This window comes from Asterias rubens, chromosome 9 (assembly GCF_902459465.1).
Source record: "Asterias rubens chromosome 9, eAstRub1.3, whole genome shotgun sequence".
In the NCBI taxonomy this organism is placed as follows: Eukaryota; Metazoa; Echinodermata; class Asteroidea; order Forcipulatida; family Asteriidae; genus Asterias; species Asterias rubens.
In genome coordinates, this window is record NC_047070.1 from 18,171,828 (window position 1) to 18,195,166 (window position 23,339).

Sequence of the window (23,339 nt, forward strand, 5' to 3'; positions counted from 1 at the left end):
CTCATCCCAAACCATCCCCCTAAACTCCCATCTGAACAAGTCCGTCCCATCGCCCCAAGCCCTCATCCCAAACCATCCCCCTAAACTCCCATCCCAACACGTCCATCCGATCCCCCCAACTCCTCATCCCAAACCATTCCCCTAAACTCCCATCCCAACACGTCCATCCGATCCGCCCAAACCCTCATCCCAAACCAACCCCTAAGCCCCCATCTCAACAAGTCTGTCCCATCGCCCCAAGACCTCATCCCAAACCATCCCCATAAACTCCCATCCCAACACGTCCACCCCATTGCCCAAAGCTCTCATCCCAAACCATCCCCTTAGACCTCATCTTAACAATCCCATCCCAACCAGCCCAGCCCATCACTGAGCCCTCATCATAAGTCAACCCACCTCCTCCAAACCTTCCAAGCCTATCACCCAAGCCCTCATCACAACCCTTCCAGCCCATCACCCTAAGTCCTCATCTCAACCAGTCCAACCCATCACCCCCATCCAAACAATCCCAACCCAACACCCAAGCCCTCATCCCAACCCCATCACTCCTACCATCATCTGAAGCCCTCATCCCAACCAGCCCAGCCCAGTTGCCAATTGACTGCTCAGCAACCTCCTGGCCCATCACCCCAACCCCTGATCACAGCGAGCCCAACCCAGTGGCCGACTTGCTATCGAGCAACCTCCTTGGCCCCTCAGCACTTAGAAATTTTACTCCCCAAGCCAAGCTCCAAGGCCCTTGGTCACCCCTTGCTCAGCCCTCAGATCAGCTAAAAATCCAAGGGTCTAGCCTTGGAGAAAATATTTTGAAAAAATTTCTAAGTCAGCCATTTTTAACTTCATCACTCCAAAAACCGTTAGATTTTTATAACAGCTCGGTAGCACAGCAGTGAGAGAGTGGGCTTACAGAGCTGAAGGTCCCCGGTTCAAACCCTACCCATTTTTATTAAAAAATAATTTTTTTCTTATTTAATGGTTAAAAAAGGCTCCCCAGGGGATTTGAACCCACCCTGCTCACAGCTCCAGGATTCCTGGAGCTGTGAGCTAGCCCACTGCGCTACCCGGCTTCTTAAAAAAAATCGCTCGGAACTAATATTTAAACCTTAGAATGGGGGGGTAAAATTTAAAAAAAAATTGGATGCACCCTATGACCTTTGACCTTTACATGAGCAACAAGAGTAAAAACAAAATGAAAGATGGGCGTTGGATGTCCATTATAAAATAGTTTATTATACCATTTAAAAATAGCATAAAATTACACATAATTACAATACATTTGTTTCGCAAGTTAACGTACAGACTACAGAGTACCGGACTATCTTAACAAGTACTTAACAATATAAAACTAAATAGTACATTAAATTAACAGAGTAATACCTTATGCAAATGACATCATTTTACCTCTAACGCTAAAGTCTATTGATGTCTTACATGTATGTTAAGTACTAACTAAAGCTGCGTAAAACTACTTGTCTTCCTTATTAATACTTTTAAAGTAAAGTTAAGTTAATTATTAATTAAGTAAGTAAAAATCAAGTCCCCCCCCCCAACTCAGTTAGAGTTGAAAATACACTGTATTTATTTACATTCACAAAATGAGAACCCTTAAAGACCACGACTACAAAGAGCTTGCAATGCAAGCAGTTTTATACATACTTCAATATTCTTAGTATAACGCATAGTTAATTTGGTTACTGCGTAGTGGGTGCTCAATTATCTCAAAAGCATTTTATTCATTCTTGATAACAGCACCCTCCTACACATGCCTCATTAAAAGACCACCGTTTAAAATTACTAGTTCTTATACTCATACACCGTACTAATTTAAATTCACAAAATGGCGACCCTTAAAGATTACAGAGAGCTTGCAATGCAAGCAGTTTTATACATACTTCAATATTCTTAGTATAACGCATAGTTTTAAAGTTAATTTGGTTACTGCGCAGTGGGTGCTCAGATATTTCATAAGTATTTTATTCATTCTTCATAACAGCACCCTCCTACACATGCCTCATTAAAAGAACACCTTTTAAAATGACTAGTTCTTATAGTCATACACCCTTTTATTTAAATTTACAAAATGGCGACCCTTAAAGATTACAGAGAGCTTGCAATGCAAGCAGTTTTATACATACTTCAATATTCTTAGTATTACGCATAGTTTTAAAGTTAATTTGGTTACTGCGTAGTGGGTGCTCATATATTTCATAAGTATTTTATTCATTCTTCATAATTCAGCACCCTCCTACACATGCCTCATTAAAAGAACACCTTTTAAAATGACTAGTTCTTATAGTCATACACCCTTTTATTTAAATTTACAAAATGGCGACCCTTAAAGATTACAGAGAGCTTGCAATGCAAGCAGTTTTATACATACTTCAATATTCTTAGTATAACGCATAGTTTTAAAGTTAATTTGGTTACTGCGTAGTGGGTGCTCAGTTATCTCATAAGTATTTTATTCATTCTTCATAACAGCACCCTCCTACACATGCCTCATTTAAAGAACACCTTTTAAAATGACTAGTTCTTATAGTCATACACCGTATTTATTTAAATTCACAAAATGGCGACCCTTAAAGATTACAGAAAGCTTGCAATGCAAGCAGTTTTATACATAACGCATAGGTTTAAAGTTAATTTTGTTACTGCGTATAGTGGGTGCTCTACTATCTCGTACATATTTGATTAATTCTTCATAACAGCACCCTACTACACATGCCTCATTGATAAAACATTTTTTTAAGTAAAATGACCTACAATATGTAATAAACAATACAGAAGTGAGGCTGCTCTTCGCACGGCTTTATCGATCGATTGCGACTCGTCTACATGTACATTTAAATTTACTTTGGTTACTGCATAGAGGGTGCTCTACTATCTCACTGCTATATTTTATTCATTCTTGATAACAGCACCCTCCTACACATGTCTTATTGAAAGAACACCTTTTAAAAATACTATTTCTTATAGTCATACACCGTATTTATTTACATTCACAAAATGGAGACCCCTAAAGACTACAGAGAGCTTGCAATGCAAGCAGTTTGATACATACTTCAATATTCTTAGTATAACGCCTAGTTTTAAAGCTAATGTGGTTACTGCGTAGAGGGTACTTTTAAATTTACTTTGGTTACTGCATAGAGGGTGCTCTACTATCTCACTGCTATATTTTATTCATTCTTGATAACAGCACCCTCCTACACATGTCTCATTATAAGAACACCTTTGAAATTACTATTTCTTATAATCATACAAACAAGTGATTTTATAATATCAAAGAATAGTTAAAAGATTTCTTCACCACCAAGTCAAACATAGGATCATTTTGTCCTTCAAACACACTGATTAAATATTCAAGGAATTCAATTGGATAACCATGTCTTTATTTCCTTAACAGTTTTTAAATTACACTATACCTTACAGAAGCGAGGCTGCTTTTTCGCACGGCTTAACGATCAGCACATCAACCCGTTGAAACGCGAATCAACTCGTAATAATGCACGTTAACAGATAAATAGCATGTAAATGTAAAATAAAATGCTTTTAAAAAGTGACAATGATTTGTTTTATCTTAATACTTGAAAATTTACAGCCTATAATTTGTCATTGTTATTTCTTAACATTATGTTAAAAGTTATTGAGAGAAAGAAGTTATTGGTAGTACCAGGCCTATAATACATGTATGAGGTATTTAAAAGTGCAAAGGATATGTTAAGTGTTTTTTATTCAAATAACATTCAAACATTTGTTAGTTCAAAACCTAATTTAATTTATGACATGTTAGTAGATTAATAATAAGTAAACTAGAATAAGCTACAGAACATTCATCAAATATTTCAAAAAAAATTTCTACTGATTAAAATAACAATTAATTACTTTGTTTTAGTAATTTGAATCAAGCTATAGTTATTTCATTTCTTTTCATTTGTTAGTGGTGAGATTTAATATTAAGTAAAAAAATCAATCATCATAATAGAAAGACTTCGTTTGTCAACAAAGCCCAAACTACAAATCCTTTATGAAATGTTTTAGTAAATATGAAAGCTTTGATATTGGTCGCAATATCTTTAACGCGCGATAAATTTATGTCCGACACTCTGACTTTTTTTAACATTCAGGAATGCACAAAAATATAATGTTATTCCTACAACAGATTAAAGATTTAAAAATTGGAAACTCTGATCATTTTAATATTATTATGTTTAAGTTAGTTTTTAATTCATTGAAGTTAGTATTGTACAACACAAAATTTGATTATAATTGATTATTGTTAGTTGTAACATTTTTTTCATATATTGTAATTGTTTCATATATTCATCAATTGATAAACTTTTAATTATGTCATCATGTGAAACATGCATTAACACACTTATTAGATTTGTTATAAGATTTGAACTTGTATTAGATTGAGCATTTTTAATTTCAAGAATAAAATATTCATCATAAAATCATTTTTAGATGTGTTAAAGGCCAAAAACATTTAATAACATTGATTTATTTTAATTAAGTTATTAATTGTATTTTTGTTTGTTTTGTCGGTATTTTTGTTTAAAACTTATATTTTGTGTATATATAAATATATTAAAAACATAATTTTGGGGGATAAACGTTTGTGTTACTCTTAGTCAGCTTTTGGTTTTTGTTAAAATCATTGTAAGATGTGTTAAAGCCCAAATACATTTAATAAAAATGATTAATTTTAATTTATTTTAATATAATTTTGTTTGTGTTTGTCAGTATTTTTGTTAAAAAATTATATTTTGTGTATATAAACATATTAAAAACAAACAATTTGGGGGATAATTTTTTGTAATATCTACATTTGTCTATGAATCATGAAGAAAATACAATGACACGTTCCCGTACATTTAAGTCGTTTAAACAGCAAGACCTATGTGATGAAACAAATATTTTTAACGCACGAAAGTTTTATGTCCGCACGGAGCACGTTCAAACCTATCAGCAGCAACCTCATTTCTATAACAACAAATTTAACCAGTGAATACTTATTTGGGGTCTAATTACAACAAACCAAATGTACTGTAAACACCAATGTTAAGGTTTAGCATCACAATACACAAATAGTAATGCATATAGTTTTACACAAGTAAACCACCAAAAGCAATTTATTTCAGTTCAAATTTGACCTAACTTTTAGGGGGGATTTCTTCAACATAGTAAATTAACAGGCTGTCTTTGCCTCAGCCCAAAGGAGTTTGACTGTGAAGAAGCAGCACTACTTCCGCACAAGGCAGAAGCGGCACACACCTCCGCATTAATGCAGAAGTGGCATGCACCTTCGCACGATAAGTGCATTCTCACAATGTCACCATTATAGGAGCTGATACTCCCATGATAGGAGACAGACTATAATGGGATACACTGCAAGACATCATACTGGGGTGACATACCTTCAACACACTGTCGCCTCCTACATTGATGTATTTTGGTTAAAAAGATTAGGTCAAGAGTTATTCCAGTCTATTCTATATTTATTATTTCTTTTTAGGGGGATTTCTTCAACATAGTGAATTAATGAACTGTCGTTGCCTGAGCCCAAAGGAGTTTGACTGTGAAGAAGCAGCACTACTTCCGCACAAGGCAGAAGCGGCACACACCTCCGCATTAATGCAGAAGTGGCATGCACCTTCGCATGATAAGTGCATTCTCACAATGTCACCATTATAGGAGCTGATACTCCCATGATAGGAGACAGACTATAATGGGATACACTGCAAGACATCATACTGGGTGACATACCTTCAACACACTGTCGCCTCCTACATTGATGTATTTTGGTTAAAAAGATTAGGTCAGGAGTTATTCCAGTCTATTCTATATTTATTATTTCTTTTTAGGGGGATTTCTTCAACATAGTGAATTAATGAACTGTCTTTGCCTGATCCCTAAGGAGTTTGACTGTGAAGAAGCAGTACTACTTCCGCACAAGGCAGAAGCGGCACACACCTCCGCTCTAATGCAGAAGCGGCATGCACCTTCGCATGATAAGTGCAATCTCACAATGTCACCATTATAGGAGCTGACACTCCCATGATAGGAGACAGACTATAATGGGATACATTGCAAGACATCATACTGGGGTGGCTTGCCTTCAACACGCTAATCCAACAGCAAAGCAGAACATGGACTATAATTATAAAACTAAATTATTTATGTATTGAAGTAAACCATTTTACATAAGTACACCATCGCAAGCAGCTTTTTGTCATCAGATTTTGCTGATTGTCATCCTGGTTAGCTTAGTTCAATTAGCAGGGCTACCATCGTGCAGGTTCCAGGATACCGGCCCCACGCGCTTTCTGAGATCGTAAGAGCCAATTGCACCGCCCCTTAAGGGGACGGGTCCGGTCCACTGTCCCAACTTCGGCGCCAGGACAGCCTCCCTACTCTTAGTAACGCGGTCCCTAGTTGAAAGGACTAGGGACTACTTCCGTTGGTCAACCATGATTGTGATAACACCGGCACCATCCTAGCAGATGAGGAGCCCAAATGCACCTTTAAGATCAACCACCCAGTGGCCCGAGCCGGAAGTAGGACCCCACATGCCACGTGCACGTGTCCAGGTCCCTTTTCGACCGCCGCACTCCTCCGTCAATTCCTTTCGACCGCCGCACTCCTCCGTCAATTCCTTTCGACCGCCGCACTCCTCCGTCAATTCCTTTCGACCGCCGCACTCCTCCGTCAATTCCTTTCGACCGCCGCACTCCTCCGTCAATTTCTTTCGACCGCCGCACCACCAAGTCCCTAGGATCGCTCATTTCATAGCATAAAAACGCATATGTGCTTGCTTGCTTGCAATGGTGTACTCATTTACAAGATAATAACGGTTTACAACAAAAAGAGAAATCAAACTATTAAAACAAACCCACAATACCTTAAAGTTGAAACAAGCTGCTTGGTTGTGCATCCATGATTGCTTAATGAACATGTCAGATGTCTTGATACTGATGATTATCCATTGCTCTTCTGTGTACACTGCAGCTTTGAGTTTCTCTTAAAGTTGAAGAAAAACTGCTTGGTTGTTCATTTATGACTGCTTGGTGCCCATCTCAGATGTCTTGATACTAATGATTTCTCACACAGTAGGGTTGAATCTCTCTGCACTTGATTTTTGAACTATCAGATACACCACTGGCTCTGAAAGGTCAAGTTTTTAGAAAATGCAAAAATTCAACAATGACAATAAGCAAAATCCTTTGCAAGGATGGTTACAATTCATGGATGGACCCAGTGATGGATGGTATAAGTTTTTCAGTTTGATAAGTCATTATTGTATTTTTACTGTTCAAAACCTTCATTTTTGTTAAAAAGTACAACATTGGACCCTGTCAGAATGTTTAGTTAGTAATTTGTTTTTTAAGCTAGGTCATTTGTTGTCTACTTAATGTTCTCATTTTCCTAAGATACATGGATGAGATTTTGTTAGAGCATGAGGGACATTTTGTTTCCTGATCTGCATCAATATTGCCATAGTAATAAAAACTGAGTTGTGTCCACAAGTCACTAATCACTCTAGAGAGTATTGCATTAGTTCTTGAAAGCTAAACAAGGGGGAAACCTTACGTTTGTGGAAATCCTAGCAACAGTAGCGTTCAAGTATCAAACAGTTCCATTTGGGAATAAGGGTAAAAATAAAAGAAAAGTTGTTAGGGATCTATCTTTTACATGAGAGTGCAGCTCCTAGATCTTAGGTTGTTTGGACATCTCGATCTTGACAGGTCAGATGTCTTTGGAAAAGCTTTGTCCGACTTGAAAACAATACAAAGCAAATATTGAAACAAGTTTAGAACATAACCCGTAACGGTATATGGAATCAACCACTGAGTTTTTGGAACTACCAGTATTTGGTGTTGAACAACCAAGAACAGTAGCTGTTTTGCTTCCTACAAGAGCAACTACATTGCCATGAGTAAGCCTAGCAGCTGTAAAGACTGCGATAATAACAATAATAATCCAAAGCATTAGAAATATCGCAGTGTTCCATTATACAATAGCCAGTACATTCCACCACAGTCCTCCAAGCTGTAAAAGATGCCAGGGAGGCTAGCCAGGAGCAAGGGGGGTACTGCCTGAAGACACATTAGAAATATAGCAATGTTGCATCTTACGACAGCCAGTACATTCCCCCATAGTGCTCCCAGCTGTAAAAGAAGCCATGGAGGCTAGCCAGGAGCAGGGGGGAGGGGGGGGGTACTGCCTGAAGACACATTAGAAATATAGCAGTGTTGCATCTTAGGACAGCCAGTACATTCCCCCAGAGACCTCCCTGCTGCAAAGAATGCCCTGGAGGCCAAAAGAATGCCATTGAAGCTAGCCAGGAGCAAGAGGTACTTACTGCCTGAAGAAGACACGTTAGAAATATAGCAGTGTCGTATCTAAAAACAGCCAGTACCATTTCCTCAGAGTCCTCCCAGCTGTAAAGAATGCCATGGAGGCTAGCCAGGAGCAAGTGGGGTACTGTCTGAAGTAGACACATTAGAAATATAGCAGTGTTGCATCTAACAACATCCAGTACATTTCCCCAGAGTCCTCCCTGCTGTATAGAATGCCATGGAGGCTAAAGAATGCCATAGAGGCAAGCCAGGAGCAAGGGGGTACTGCCTAAAGAAGACACATTAGAAATATAGCAGTGTTGCATCTTATGACAGCCAGTACATTCCCCCCAGAGTCCTTCCAGCTGTAAAGAACGCCATGGAGGCTAGCCAGGAGCAAGGGGTATTGCCTGAAGTAGACACATTAGAAATATAGCAGTGTTGCATCTAACAACAGCCAGTACATTTCCCCAGAGTCCTCTCTGCTGTAAAGAATGCCATGTAGGCTAAAGAATGCCATGGGGGCTAGCCAGGAGCAAGGGGGGTACTACCTCAAGAAGACACATTAGAAACATAGCAGTGTTGCATCTTACGGCAGCCAGTATATACATTCCCCGTGAGAGTCCTCCAGCTGTAAAGAATGCCATAGAGGCTAGCCAGGAGCAATGGGGGTACTGCCTCAAGAAGACACATTAAAATATAGCAGTGTTGCATCTTACGACAGCCAGAACATTCCCCAAGACTCCTCCCAGCTGTAAAGAATGCCATGGAGGCTAGCCAGGAGCAACGAGGGTACTGCCTGAAAAATGCACACTAGAAATATAGCATTGTTGCATCTTACGACAGCCAGTGTACTCCCCCCAGAGTCCTTCCAGCTGTAAAGAACGCCATGGAGGCTAGCCAGGAGCAAAAGGGGGGTACTGCCTGAAGAAGACACATTAGAAATATAGCAGTGTTGATCTTACAGCAGCCGGTACATACCCCCAGTCTACCCAGTTGCAAAAAATGCCCTGGAGGCCAAAAGAATGCCATGGAAGCTAGCCAGGAGCAAGGGGGTACTGCCTGAAGAAAACACATCAGAAATAAAGCAGTGTTGCATCTAAAAACAGCCAGTCCCATTTCTTCAGAGTCCTCCCAGCTGTAAAGAATGCCATGGAGGCTGGCCAGGAGCAAGTGGGGTACTGCCTGAAGAAGACACTTTAGAAATATAGCAGTATTGCATCTTACGACAGCCAGTACATTCCCCCAGAGTCCTCCCAGCTACAAAAAATGCCCTGGAGGCCAAAAGAACGCCATGGAAGCTAGACAGGAGCAAGGGGGTACTGCCTGAAGTAGACACATTAGAAATATAGCAGTGTTGCATCTAACGGCAGCCAGTACATTTCCCCAGAGTCCTCTCTGCTGTAAAGAATGCCATGGAGGCTAAAGAATGCCATAGAGGCCAGCCAGGAGCAAGGGGGTACTGCCTTAAGAAGACAAAATGTTGCATCTTACGACAGCCAGTACATTCCCCCAGAGTCCTTCCAGCTGTAAAGAATTCCATGGAGGCTAGCCAGGAGCAATGGGAGTACTGCCTCAAGAAGACACATTAAAACACAGCAGAGTTGCATCTTACGACAGCCAGTACATTTCCCAAGAGTCCTCCCAGCTGTAAAGAATGCTATACAGGATAACCATAAGCAACGAGGGTACTGCCTGAAAAAGGCACATTAGATATATAGCAGTGTTGCATCTTACAACAGCCAGTGTATTCCCCCCAGAGTCCTTCCAGGTGTAAAGAACGCCATGGAGGCTAGCCAGGAGCAAAGGGGGGTACTGCCTAAAGAAGACACATTAGAAATATAGCAGTGTTGGATGTTACAGCAGTCAGTATATTCCTCCAGAGTCTGCCCAGCTGTTAAGAATGCCAAAGAGGCTAGTCAGGAGCAACAGGGGTACTGCCTGAAGAAGACACATTAGAAATAAAGCAGTGTTGCATCTTACCAGAGCCAGTACATTCCCCCCAGAGTCCTTCCAGCTGTAAAGAATGCCATTAAGGCTAAGGAATGCCATGGAGGCTAGCCAGGAGCAAGGGGGTACTGCCTGAAGAAGACACAATAGAAATATAGCAGTGTTGCATCTAATGACAGCCAGTAAATCCCCCATAGTGCTCCCAGCTGTAAATGATGCCATGGAGGCTAGCCAGGAGCAGGGGGTACTCCCTGAATACACATTTGAAATATAGCAGTGTTGCATCTTACGACAGCCGACTGCAGTGTTGCATCTTACCAGAGCCAGTACATTCCCCCCGGAGTCCTCCCAGCTGTAAAGAATGCCATCGAGGCTCACCAGGAGCAACGGGGGTACTACCTCAAGAAGACACTTTAGAAATATAGCAGTGTTGCCTCATATGACAGCCAGTTCAATCCTCCCAGAGTCCGCCAAGTAGTGATGACACACTAAGGGAACAGGGAGCAAAGGGTACTGCCCGAAGAACAAACCTTAGAAATAAACCAGTTCTGCATCTTACGACAGCCAGTCAGTCCCCAGAGTCCTGGAATGCCATGGAGGCTAGCCAGGAGCAACGGGGGTACTGCCCGAAGAAGACACATTAGAAATATAGCAGTGTTGCATCTTACAACAGCCAGTACATTCGCCCAGAGTCCTCCCAGCTGTAAAAAATGCCATGGAGGCTAGCCAGGAGCAACGGGGGTACTGCCTCAAGAAGACACATTAGAATTACAGTAGTATTGCATCTTACGACAGCCAGTACATTCCCCCCAGAGTCTCCGAAGCTGTAATGAATGCCATCGAGGCTAGCTAGGAGCAAAGGGGGTACTGCCTGAAGATGACAAATTAGAAATATAGCAGTGTTGCATCTTACGACAGCCAGTACATTTCCCCAGAGACCTCCCAGCTGTAAAGAATGCCATTGAGGCTAGCCAGGAGCAAGAGGAACTGCCTGAAGAAGACACATTAGAACTATAGCTGTGTTGCCTCTGAAAACAGTCAGTACATTCCCCCTAGAGTTAGCTAGGCTGCAAGAACTATTGCTGTGCTGTCTCTAACGACAGAAAGTGCATTCCCCCAGAGTCCACACAGCTGTAGTCCACACAGCTGTAAGAAACAAAAAACTAGCCAGGAGAATGGGGGGTACTGCTTGAAGAAGAAACACTACAACTATAGTGCTGCTAGCTCTCATTACAGCCAGTACATTCACCCAAAGTCTGCCCAACTATAATGACTGCCATGGAGGCTAGCCAGGAGCAAGGGGTGCTGCTTGAAGAAGAAACACTACAACTATAGTGCTGCTAGCTCTCATTACAGCCAGTACATTCACCCAAAGTCTGCCTAACTATAATGACTGCCATGGAGGCTAGCCAGGAGCAAGGGGGTACTGCCTGAAGAAGACACAATAGAAATATAGCAGTGTTGCATCTAATGACAGCCAGTAAATCCCCCATAGTGCTCCCAGCTGTAAATGATGCCATGGAGGCTAGCCAGGAGCAGGGGGTACTCCCTGAATACACATTTGAAATATAGCAGTGTTGCATCTTACGACAGCCGACTGCAGTGTTGCATCTTACCAGAGCCAGTACATTCCCCCCGGAGTCCTCCCAGCTGTAAAGAATGCCATCGAGGCTCACCAGGAGCAACGGGGGTACTACCTCAAGAAGACACTTTAGAAATATAGCAGTGTTGCCTCATATGACAGCCAGTTCAATCCTCCCAGAGTCCGCCAAGTAGTGATGACACACTAAGGGAACAGGGAGCAAAGGGTACTGCCCGAAGAACAAACCTTAGAAATAAACCAGTTCTGCATCTTACGACAGCCAGTCAGTCCCCAGAGTCCTGGAATGCCATGGAGGCTAGCCAGGAGCAACGGGGGTACTGCCCGAAGAAGACACATTAGAAATATAGCAGTGTTGCATCTTACAACAGCCAGTACATTCGCCCAGAGTCCTCCCAGCTGTAAAAAATGCCATGGAGGCTAGCCAGGAGCAACGGGGGTACTGCCTCAAGAAGACACATTAGAATTACAGTAGTATTGCATCTTACGACAGCCAGTACATTCCCCCCAGAGTCTCCGAAGCTGTAATGAATGCCATCGAGGCTAGCTAGGAGCAAAGGGGGTACTGCCTGAAGATGACAAATTAGAAATATAGCAGTGTTGCATCTTACGACAGCCAGTACATTTCCCCAGAGACCTCCCAGCTGTAAAGAATGCCATTGAGGCTAGCCAGGAGCAAGAGGAACTGCCTGAAGAAGACACATTAGAACTAAAGCTGTGTTGCCTCTGAAAACAGTCAGTACATTCCCCCTAGAGTTAGCTAGGCTGCAAGAACTATTGCTGTGCTGTCTCTAACGACAGAAAGTGCATTCCCCCAGAGTCCACACAGCTGTAGTCCACACAGCTGTAAGAAACAAAAAACTAGCCAGGAGAATGGGGGGTACTGCTTGAAGAAGAAACACTACAACTATAGTGCTGCTAGCTCTCATTACAGCCAGTACATTCACCCAAAGTCTGCCCAACTATAATGACTGCCATGGAGGCTAGCCAGGAGCAAGGGGTGCTGCTTGAAGAAGAAACACTACAACTATAGTGCTGCTAGCTCTCATTACAGCCAGTACATTCACCCAAAGTCTGCCTAACTATAATGACTGCCATGGAGGCTAGCCAGGAGCAAGGGGTACTGCTTGAAGAAGAAACATTACAACTATAGTGCTGTTAGCTCTCATTACAGCCAGTACATTCACCCAAAGTCTGCCCAACTATAATGACTGCCATGGAGGCTAGCCAGGAGCAAGGGGTACTGCTTGAAGAAGAAACACTACAACTATAGTGCTGCTAGCTCGCATTACAGCCAGTACATTCACCCAAAGTCTGCCCAACTATAATGACTGCCATGGAGGCTAGCCAGGAGCAAGGGGTGCTGCTTGAAGATGAAACACTACAACTATAGTGCTGCTAGCTCTCATTACAGCCAGTACATTCACCCAAAGTCTGCCTAACTATAATGACTGCCATGGAGGCTAGCCAGGGGCAAGGGGTACTGCTTGAAGAAGAAACACTACAACTATAGTGCTGTTAGCTCTCATTACAGCCAGTACATTCACCCAAAGTCTGCCCAACTATAATGACTGCCATGGAGGCTAGCCAGGAGCTAGGGGTGCTGCTTGAAGAAGAAACACTACAACTATAGTGCTGTTAGCTCTCATTACAGCCAGTACATTCACCCAAAGTCTGCCTAACTATAATGACTGCCATGGAGGCTAGCCAGGAGCAAGGGGTGCTGCTTGAAGAAGAAACACTACAACTATAGTGCTGTTAGCTCTCATTACAGCCAGTACATTCACCCAAAGTCTGCCTAACTATAATGACTGCCATGGAGGCTAGCCAGGAGAATGGGGGGTACTGCTTGAAGAAGAAACACTACAACTATAGTGCTGATAGCTCTCATTACAGCCAGTACATTCACCCAAAGTCTGCCTAACTATAATGACTGCCATGGAGGCTAGCCAGGAGCAAGGGGTGCTGCATGAAGAAGAAACACTACAACTATAGTGCTGATAGCTCTCATTACAGCCAGTACATTCACCCAAAGTCTGCCCAACTATAATGACTGCCATGGAGGCTAGCCAGGAGCAAGGGGTGCTGCTTGAAGAAGAAACACTTATGACAGCCAGTTCATTTGCCCAGAGGCAGCAAGGATGCAATGTCTGCAATGAGGGCTGTCAGTTGCTATACTAACACCCATTTAGGCTCACATTATCATTTGCCAAAGACCAGGCAGGTGTGGATCTTGGAAGAGAGGGTCGAGTCCTGGTTGACTTTGCAGAAAACAGGAAAATGATTGCCAAACAAATTCAAATTTCTTTGCATGAGTTTTCTTTCTATAAGAAGAGGACTGTTATTAACCTCTGTTTAAACAAGAGCAAAAATCATATTAGTCCTTTTAAGACCAGAGGTAAATATTTAAAGTATATTTTGGGGGAACTTGCCTTTCACTGGATTGTACAGCTCCTCTATCTAAAGCCAGTCTGGACCTCTACTTCTTGATTGGTAGATCTCTTAGGAGAAAGAAAGCGTTTCTGCAACAAAAACAAAATGTATAGAACTTACAATATCAGTGACCATAAACATTACCATAAGTAAAACAGTTTACGCAAATTGATTTTACCTTACCAATCATAATTAAATGCAGGAAATCAATATTAAAGAAAGCTGAAAAGAAATTCAAAGGACCTCAAGTATAACGTCAGGATTCTGTTGAAATCAAATACACAAGCAATGATGCTTAAAACGCTCTTGAGGATTGGTGCTGGTATGAATGCAAATATCAGTGATCACCCAGAATGAAACTGGCATTGTTTTTTAAGCTAGGTCATTTGTTGTCTACTTAATGTTCTCATTTTCCTAAGATATATGGATGTGATTTTGTTAGAGCATGAGGGACATTTTGTTTCCTGATCTGCATCAATATTGCCATAGTAAATAAAACAGTGTTGTGTCCACAAGTCACTAATCACTTTAAAGAGTATTGCATTAGTTCTTGAAAGCTAAACAAGGGGGAAAACCTTACGTTTGTGGAAATCCTAGCAACAGTAGCGTTCAAGTATCAAACAGTTCCATTTGGGAATAAGGGTAAAAATAAAAGAAAAGTTGTTAGGGATCTACCTTTTACATGAGAGTGCAGCTCCTAGATCTTAGGTTGTTTGGACATCTCGATCTTGACAGGTCAGATGTCTTTGGAAAAGCTTTGTCCGACTTGAAAACAATACAAAGCAAAATTTGAAACAAGTTTAGAACATAACCCGTAACGGTATATGGAATCAACCACTGAGTTTTTGGAACTACCAGTATTTGGTGTTGAACTACCAAGAACAGTAGCGGTTTTGCTTCCTACAAGAGCAACTACATTGCCATGAGTAAGCCTAGCAGCTGTAAAGACTGCGATAATAACAATAATAATCCAAAGCATTAGAAATATCGCAGTGTTCCATTATACAACAGCCAGTACATTCCCCTACAGTCCTCCAAGCTGTAAAAGATGCCAGGGAGGCTAGCCAGGAGCAGGTGGGGTACTGCCTGAAGACACATTAGAAATATAGCAGTGTTGCATCTTACAACAGCCAGTACATTCCCCCCCCCCCACAGTCCTTCCAGCTGTAAAGAATGCCATTGATGCTAAGGAATGCCATGGAGGCTAGTCAGGAGCAAGGGGGTACTGCCTGAAGAAGACACATTAGAAATATAGCAGTGTTGCATCTTACGACAGCCAGTACATTCCCCCATAGTGCTCCCAGCTGTAAATGATGCCATGGAGGCTAGCCAGGAGCAAGGGGGTACTGCCCGAAGTAGACACATTAGAAATATAGAAGTATTGCATCTTACGACAGCCAGTTCATTCCCCCAGAGTCCTCCCAGCTGTAAAGAATGCCACGGAGGCTAAAGAATGCCATAGAGGCCAGCCAGGAGCAAGGGGGTACTGCCTTAAGAAGACACAATGTTGCATCTTACGACAGCCAGTACATTTCCCCAGAGTCCTCTCTGCTGTAAAGAATGCCATGGAGGCTAAAGAATGCCATAGAGGCCAGCCAGGAGCAAGGGGGTACTGCCTGAAGAAGACACATTAGAAATATAGAGGTATTGCATCTTACGACAGCCAGTTCATTCCCCCAGAGTCCTCCCAGCTGTAAAGAATGCCATTGAGGCTACCAAGGAGCAAAGGGGGGTACTGTCTAAAGAAGACACATTAGAAATATAGCAGTGTTGCCTCATATGACAGCCAGTACAATCCTCCCAGAGTCCGCCAAGTAGTGATGACACACTAAGGGAACAGGGAGCAAAGGGTACTGCCCGAAGAAGAAATACTAGAAATATAGCAGTGTTGCATCTTACGACAGCCAGTACATTCCCCCAGAGTCCTGGAATGCCATGGAGGCTAGCCAGGAGCAATGGGGGTACTGCCTCAAGAAGACGCATTAAAATACAGCAGTGTTGCATCTTACGACAACCAGTACATTTCCCAAGAGTCCTCCCAGCTGTAAAGAATGCTATACAGGATAACCATAAGCAACGAGGGTACTGCCTGAAAAAGGAACATTAGAAATATAGCAGTGTTGCATCTTACAACAGCCAGTGTATTCCCCCAGAGTCCTTCCAGCTGGAAAGAACGCCATTGAAGCTAGCAAGGAGCAAAGGGGGGTACTGCCTAAAGAAGACACATTAGAAATATAGCAGTGTTGCATCTTACAACAGTCAGTATATTCCTCCAGAGTCTGCCCAGCTGTTAAGAATGCCATGGAGGCAAGCCAGGAGCAACAAGGGTACTACCTGAAGAAGACACATTAGAAATATTGCGGTGTTGCATCTTACCAGAGCCAGTACATTCCCCCCAGAGTCTTTCCAGCTGTAAAGAATGCCATAGAGGCTAAGGAATGCCATGGAGGCTAGCCAGGAGCAGGGGGTACTGCCTGAAGACACATTTGAAATATAGCAGTGTTGCATCTTACGCCAGCCAGCACATTCCCCCCGAGTCCTCCCAGCTGCAAAGAATGCCCTGGAGGCCAAAAGAATGCCGTGGAAGCTAGCCAGGAGCAAGGGGGTACTGCACAAAGAACACACGTGAGATACATAGCAGTGATACATCTTACGACCAGTCGGTCTTTCCCCCTAGAGTCTGCCAAGCTGTAAAGAGTGCCAGGACCAAGGGGGGTATTGCACGAAGAAGACACAACTGGAAATATAGCAGTGTTGCATCTTATCAGAGCCAGTACATTCCCCCCGGAGTCCTCCCAGCTGTAAAGAATGCCATTGAGGCTCACCAGGAGCAACAGGGGATACTGCCTCAAGAAGACACATTAGAAATATAGCAGTGTTGCATCTAATGACAGCCAGTAAATCCCCCAGAGTCCTCCCAGCTGTAAATGATGCCATGGAGGCTAGCCAGGAGCAGGGGGTACTACCTGAAGACACATTTGAAATAAAGCAGTGTTGCATCTTACGACAGCCGACTGCAGTGTTGCATCTTACCAGAGCCAGTACATTCCCCCCGGAGTCCTCCCAGCTGTAAAGAATGCCATCGAGGCTCACCAGGAGCAACGAGGGTACTGCCTCAAGAAGACACTTTAGAAATATAGCAGTGTTGCCTCATATGACACCCAGTACAATCCTCCCAGAGTCCGCCAAGTAGTGATGACACACTAAGGGAACAGGGAGCAAAGGGTACTGCCCGGAGAATAAAGCAGTTCTGCATCTTACGACAGCCAGTACATTCCCCCAGAGTCCTGGAATGCCATGGAGGCTAGCCAGGAGCAACGGGGGTACTGCCTCAAGAAGACGCATTAAAATACAGCAGTGTTGCATCTTACGACAACAAGTACATTCCCCAAGAGTCCTCCCAGCTGTAAAGAATGCTATACAGGATAACCATAAGCAACGAGGGTACTGCCTGAAAAGGCACATTAGAAATATAGCAGTGTTGCATCTTACGACAGCCAGTACATTTCCCCAGAGACCGCCCAGCTGTAAAGAATGCCATTGAGGCTAGCCAGGAGCAAGAGGAACTGCCTGAAGAAGACACATTAGAACTATAGCTGTGTTGCCTCTGAAAACAGTCAGTACATTCCCCAAGAGTTAGCTAGGCTGCAAGAACTATTGCTGTGCTGTCTCTAACGACAGAAAGTGCATTCCCCCAGAGTCCACACAACTGTAGTCCACACAGCTGTAAGAAACAAAAAACTAGCCAGGAGAATGGGGGTTACTGCTTGAAGAAGAAACACTACAACTATAGTGCTGATAGCTCTCATTACAGCCAGTACATTCACCCAAAGTCTGCCAAACTATAATGACTGCCATGGAGGCTAGCCAGGAGCAAGGGGTGCTGCTTGAAGAAGAAACACTACAACTATAGTGCTGCTAGCTCTCATTACAGCCAGTACATTCACCCAAAGTCTGCCTAACTATAATGACTGCCATGGAGGCTAGCCAGGAGCAAGGGGTACTGCTTGAAGAAGAAACACTACAACTATAGTGCTGCTAGCTCTCATTACAGCCAGTACATTCACCCAAAGTCTGCCCAACTATAATGACTGCCATGGAGGCTAGCCAGGAGCAAGGGGTGCTGCTTGAAGAAGAAACACTACAACTATAGTGCTGCTAGCTCTCATTACAGCCAGTACATCCACCCAAAGTCTGCCTAACTATAATGACTGCCATGGAGGCTAGCCAGGAGCAAGGGGTGCTGCTTGAAGAAGAAACACTACAACTATAGTGCTGCTAGCTCTCATTACAGCCAGTACATTCACCCAAAGTCTGCCCAACTATAATGACTGCCATGGAGGCTAGCCAGGAGCAATGGGTGCTGCTTGAAGAAGAAACACTACAACTATAGTGCTGTTAGCTCTCATTACAGCCAGTACATTCACCCAAAGTCTGCCCAACTATAATGACTGCCATGGAGGCTAGCCAGGAGCAAGGGGTGCTCCTTGAAGAAGAAACACTACAACTATAGTGCTGTTAGCTCTCATTACAGCCAGTACATTCACCCAAAGTCTGCCCAACTATAATGACTGCCATGGAGGCTAGCCAGGAGCAAGGGGTGCTGCTTGAAGAAGAAACACTACAACTATAGTGCTGTTAGCTCTCATTACAGCCAGTACATTCACCCAAAGTCTGCCCAACTATAATGACTGCCATGGAGGCTAGCCAGGAGCAAGGGGTACTGCTTGAAGAAGAAACACTACAACTATAGTGCTGCTAGCTCTCATTACAGCCAGTACATTCACCCAAAGTCTGCCCAACTATAATGACTGCCATGGAGGCTAGCCAGGAGCAAGGGGTGCTGCTTGAAGAAGAAACACTACAACTATAGTGCTGTTAGCTCTCATTACAGCCAGTACATTCACCCAAAGTCTGCCCAACTATAATGACTGCCATGGAGGCTAGCCAGGAGCAAGGGGTGCTGCTTGAAGAAGAAACACTTATGACAGCCAGTACATTCGCACAGAGTCAGCAAGGATGCAAAATGACTGCAATGGGGGCTGTCAGTTGCAATACTAACACCCATTTAGGCTCACATTATCATTTGCCAAAGACCAGGCAGGTGTGGATCTTGGAAGAGAGGGTCAAGTCCTGGTTGACTTTGCAGAAAACAGGAAAATGATTGCCAAACAAATTCAAATTTCTTTGCATGAGTTTTCTTTCTATAAGAAGAAGACTGTTTGTTATTAACCTCTGTTTAAACAAGAGCAAAAATCAAATTAGTCCATTTAAGACCAGATGTAAATATTTAAAGTATAATTTGGGGGAACTCGCCTTTCACTGGATTGTACAGCTCTTCTATCTAAAGCCAGTCTGGACCTCTACTTCTTGATTGGTAGATCTCTTAGGAGAAAGAAAGCGTTTCTGCAACAAAAACAAAATGTATAGAACTTACAATATCAGTGACCATAAACATTACCATCAGTAAAACAGTTTACGACAAATTGATTTTACCTTAGGAACCATGGATAAATTAAGAATGCGGCCGCCCGCGGTCAGACTCGTTCTAGAACGAGTCCGTCCCAAAATTGTCATGCCCCCATCCCAAGATGGATTAAGCGCTTCACTGATTTTTAAGGTCCCTCATTATCGAACTCTATTGTTGGTGCCTTTTGTTGTTCAGATTACATGGACAAGGCAGCTTGCAAGTAAGCCAGTGAAGGATTAGTGTTTGCGGTCTAGCTCAGGTATGTACCAGACAATGGGTTGGAGATGTCCATGTACAGCCAACCCAAGTTTGCCAAAGCCAATACAATAATATGCTACTGCCATAACAAGTTGAAGTGGTGACTATTATTCTTAAATTTGAAATCATCGCCAACTTATTTTGTATCTACATCTAATTGTTACATTAGGACCCGTGTTTACAGAGATGATTACACTTACAAGATTCGTTCATAAAGGTACCGCGAAATCATGCTGACCGGCTCGGGATCACACAAAACACAACGCAAAATTACATCATAACACACTATCTAGTGACAGACTCACACACAGTGTTTTCAATATTCAGGCCTAGTAGTCTTGTTTCTTTGCGTGCAACAAACTATAATGCAAGAAACATTGAACGCTAGAGGGCTTTCCTAAACAATGTGATAGCGGGAGAGCCGCCCTCCGTTGGAAAAATTGCGCAACAGCTTACAAAATTAGTTACAGCCGCCTTGAGATTAAGACTTTCGGGAGAATCTGGTGTCCGAAAATTGCAATACTCGCTGGTACCTTGGGCATGTCAACAACGTGGTGAATTTTCAGCAGTTCCTTGGGAAATATTAAGCGTGTTTAAGAAAACTACATAACGCGTTGGCTTCATTGTTCAAACATTACAAGAAGTCAACAATTAGACAGAATGGTTTTCTTGCACGGGTGATTGGCTGACGATGACATCATCGACTGATATGGCAGCATGCCCGTCTATGCCATGGGCTGAATGAGCTGAATGGGCGCTTTTGTTATTGACTACTAGTGCTGCCCTATTAGTCGATGATGTCACCGTCAGCCAATCACCCATGCAAGAAAACCATTCTAAGGCCAAACAAAATAAATGTTGTGTTTACGGTAACCCGACTGACCTGAATTTTTTGCGGCCGAATTGCCGACCTCAAAACATTTTTCTAAATATTTTTTGAGTTGGTAAAATTTAAAATGACAACTTATAAACTTTTATATTTTACCACTTTCCAACATGAGGGTTTATTTAAACATGATGAGTCGAACAAGGTTAGTATCAGCCCTGATACTTCACCCACGACGGCAACGACGGCAATTGCCGTCGTTGCCCCTACCGATTGACGCAATGCCCTTCAAAAACCCAATTTTTCACGGCAATGATTGCCGTGCCCTTTTCTCATCATTGCCGCCGTGCCCTTCCTACCGAAAAAAAATTATATTCAACGTTGCCCAAGTTCGAAAATAAGCCAAAAAGTCCCGATGTCTGTGTAAATTTTTACGCAAAGAGATATACCCCAATTTCACGCACGTAAGGCACAACAGCAGATTTCAGGCCCGTTAGTCGTTGTTCTTTGCGTGCGACAAAAAAATACTCGAAACATCGAACGCTAGAGGGCGTTTCGGAACAGAGCGATAGCGTGAGATTAAACGCCCTCTAGTGGTAAAATTACGCGAACCAACGCTAAACGCCTTGAGACGAGGACTCGACGTGTCTGTGCATGCTGGGATAGTGGTTTTACCCATGCTTGGAACATGTGATGTACCATCATGTACAGCATAGTCGTCGCGCACCGCATGCATTTATTCTGTCAACATCGTGTCAAAATGGAGCAGTTACGTGGGAATTTTAGCGTCTCTACGAAAAACTACACAACGTGCATGACCAATAGTAGGATTACGTATGAACAAAAATTATTTATTGTGTATTGTAAGTAGTTTATTTTGTTGAGTTAGATGAATGCTTTCTTTTTTCATTGGGTAACAGTTAGAAAATGGAAAAATTGGAAGAACTATTTTTTGCAGGCAACTCGGAGTTTTTTTTTTAAACTGCCGTCGTGCCCTTCGCAACTTTTTTATGATTGCCGTGGTGCCCTTCCAAATTTTTGAAAATTGCCTTGGTGCCCTAAATTTTTACAAAAAGTCAAGGCAAAACTGCCGTGCCCCTTAAAAGCCGAAGTATCGGGGCTGTAGTATAATGGTAACGGGTTTTAAATATTAACAAATAACTCAAAATTCAAGAACTTAAAAATAAAAATAAAATTACAAAATAAAATTATTTTCCTACCTACCTACCTGGATTTTTTTCGGGCCGTTACCGTAAACACAACATTTATTTTGTTTGGCTTTTAACATTTCCAGGTAGAATGTGAAATAATCTATCCATACATACTAATTGGGGACTGTTGCCGACATTCATAACATGAAAATTTTCCGTGTTTTTGTGACTTGTTTTCTCTGTTTTGGAAGACATTTTTTACGTACAAATTTCTCTTTTTAAAATTTGAGTTGCACCGATTGTTTTTATACATAACGACAGATATGCTCTTCATTTCAATTTACTGGTACATTATTTTGGTTGAGATTTTTCAGAAAAGGCTGAAAATGACCGAATTCCAGAAGCCCTTTTGACTAATTAATATTCACATAGAGGTCACGCATGAAAAAACGCTGCATATCCCCGCAGATAAACCACAAAGGAGACTATTGTACTGCAGGTAGACTGCATCAGTAAAATAATGATTATTTTCTTACCATTTGTCAATATTTAAAAAATATAAATAAATAAATAAATAAGACAGCAGAAAAACAATGTTGGAGGAACTCAAGTACAAGAAGAAATTTTGTTTGTTGCAATCAGAATAAGCATCAAACTTAGGGGGACATTAAAGGCCTGAAACAGTTCTCTTGGGAAAGTGTGGCTGGGTTTAACTTTACTTAATTGTTGATCTCTCATAACAAATCTTATCTAACAAATAGTATGTCAACAATTTAACTTTAAAAAGAAAATGTATTAAATTTTTCGGCAAAGTTTGTGATCAACCTGAAACATCCTTTCCCCAAATCTTTAATTTTAAGATGTGTTGATACTGACAAAAAGACAAAACATAAAAAAAAACAGTGTCTGAAAATGGTTGGAAGAACTCATTGGCAACAGGAATATTTTGAAGATTGCCATCATAATAATTAACAGTGAATTTAAGGGGGGGGGGGGGAGATGCCTAAAACAATGTTCTTAAGGGTGGCAGTTGGTATGAAATTACTATCAGATAACTTGCAAAATGAAATTTATCTAGCAAAAGACACACCAACATTTTAATGACTTAAAACCAAGCTTCGATGCAATATTCAAGCATCCCTACAGCAACAATACAACCAAGCTAGACTGTTTCAACTCAAAGATGATTTCCAGTCATTCAAACCACTTTAAAAGAATTGTAATGCCACAAGAAAAAACTTTGATTAACTTCTGTTTAAACCAGAATGACAACAGACATTCTGCACTATCATTACAGAGCTCCATTTTT